Genomic DNA, 2,481 nt, shown 5'->3' on the forward strand with positions numbered 1-2,481 from the left:
GCTTAGTATATTCCACAACCTGTTTTTAAGTTACTTTGTGTTGCTATGTAAAATACCTGACAAAATGTGATTTAAGAAAGAAAGGTTTCTTTTAATTTAAAGTTAAAGAAAACTTTATCACAGAGAGGAAGGCGTGGCAACTTGCAGGGAAAGAATAGAGACACGAGAAGAGAGCTGGCTGATCACATTTCCATCCCCAATTACCAGAAAGAGACCAGGACATGGGGCCAACCTATAAGAACTCGAAGCCCACCCCTAGTGACATATTTCCTGTAGCAAGCCCCCACTGTACCACCAATTAAGGAAAAAGCCAGCACCTGTCAGGGATATTTCTCATTCAAATCAGAGCACCTTTCTTTAGTTTACCAGAAAAAAAAAAAACAGGGAATTTTCCTTCTTGGTCAACTGAAAGAATATTGTTTTTTACTGTAGCCTCTACTCTTTCTAACACATAAATACACACATACAAACACATGTTTATGTAATATATATAGAAGTACATATATTAATATATAATATATATGTATCAGTTAGATATCTCTATATAATATATAAATATATAATATATCAGTTAGATAAATACACACAAACACACACACACATATATATATATATATATATATATATATATATATATATATTCTATAGTAATATAGAATATATCAGTTACATATATAATAGGAATTGGTCTATGTCATTTATTAAAGCCACCGTGTTAAGTTGCTCCACGCTTATACCTGCCAGCTTCTATGCTATGAAAAGAAGTCAGACACAGGTCTTACATGCATCTCAAGACACCTGAAGAATATGCGCCATGTGTTTGTCGTCTTTTCAGAAAAGCATGTCTGAAGAGCCCTTTAATGAGCTTCCTAGAGAAAATCTGAAGGAATCGTAATGCAACTAATCATTTCCTACCTTCCTACTGAACCTCTTATTAATTAACATGTTAATGCTGTGTTTGATTTCTTAAATTTAGTTTGAGAGACAGTAAAACAGCTATTTTCAAATTAAATTAAATTGAGTTGTGAGAAGATTTTCAACCAATACAGGGCTTTTTGTACTTTAATTCCAGTACTCATTAAGGTAAAAAAAAAAAAATCAATGAGCTTGAAATGGAAGTGTTGATATTATTGTAGGCTAAATCTGCTCTTGAATAAGTTTTCCCCTCCATGACAATGTTTTACCATGTATGTGACATTAGAAAATGCAAATTTTGGTGCTTAAAGAGAGAGAAAATTTTCCTCAGTTACCATAAATGTCTCTTGAGTACCTGTTTGGGGAATTAACATAGTCATAAACTGTAAAAATTAAGGATTTTTTTCCAAGTACAGTAGACAGCCTTCCTGTTAAAAGGCTGCAATAATCCTTTTGTTTTCTATGGTGTATTGCTCTCAGTTCATTGTGTAGATTCCAAGTATAATTAATTATGCTTTATCTTCCTTTAAGGATTTTCTATTTAGGAAAAGAGATTTGTTTAGCTTCTGCCCTCATGGAGTCCAATGCAAAATGTTCTTTGTGACAGCACTTAATATTGGAGCTGTTTGGAAGGATGGACTAGATGGCCAGTACTTACCCTTCTTCAATAAAGAGCTGTTTACAAACATTTCTAAGTAGTGATTTGGTTCTCTACGCCCTTGCTTCTTTGTCTTGCTGAATCATTTTGTAATAAAAATACAGGATACCTTCTCTGAGTGATCATTTCAATTATGGTAGATGGATGTATCGTGTAACAGTATTGGTTGACACTGGAACTCCAAACATTGAGGCATTAAGTATGTGCCTGCCAAAGATTTTTCTAGACTTACTTTTGCTCTTGGATGAAGCAAGTTTAGCTACAGGGCTAAAGCCAGCAGTGGCAGGTGCCAAGCTGTGGGCACTTCCGAGTCTGCTGAGCAGAAAGGGCTGTGAGACTGTACATTCTAACAAGTTCCTAGCAGAGACTAACCCTACTTTGATTTCAAAGTCACCAATAAACCAAATTTATGTGACACGTTCACTTTAATAGTTACAAGTCGCATGGTTTCTCCTAAAAATTTTATATTCATGAAGAGTCACGCTGACAGAATCAAACTTATATGCTACAAACTGATCAGGTCTAATCTCCTCCTACCCTCTGAAAACACCAGAGATGCCTATGTCCAAAGATAACTGACAATTTTTATTGCTTTTTCATACTACTCACTTTTGTGAATTTTAAGATACCTACAATTTTTGTCCTAATTTATTTATTATTTAAACTAAGCATTTGGAGGGGGGCTATTTCCTGGCACTGTTTGATGATTTTCTTTCTTTTTTAAAATTTATTTATTATTATTTTCTTTATTTATATTTCAAATGCTATCCCGAAAGTTCCCTATACCCCACCCCCGCCCCTGCTCCCCTACCCACCCACAACCATTACTTGGCCCTGGCCTTCCCCTGTGCTGGGTCATATAAAGTTTACAAGACCAAGGGGCCGCTCTTCCCAATGATGGCTGATTA

Source organism: Mus pahari, chromosome 14, assembly GCF_900095145.1.
Source record: "Mus pahari chromosome 14, PAHARI_EIJ_v1.1, whole genome shotgun sequence".
NCBI lineage: Eukaryota > Metazoa > Chordata > Mammalia > Rodentia > Muridae > Mus > Mus pahari.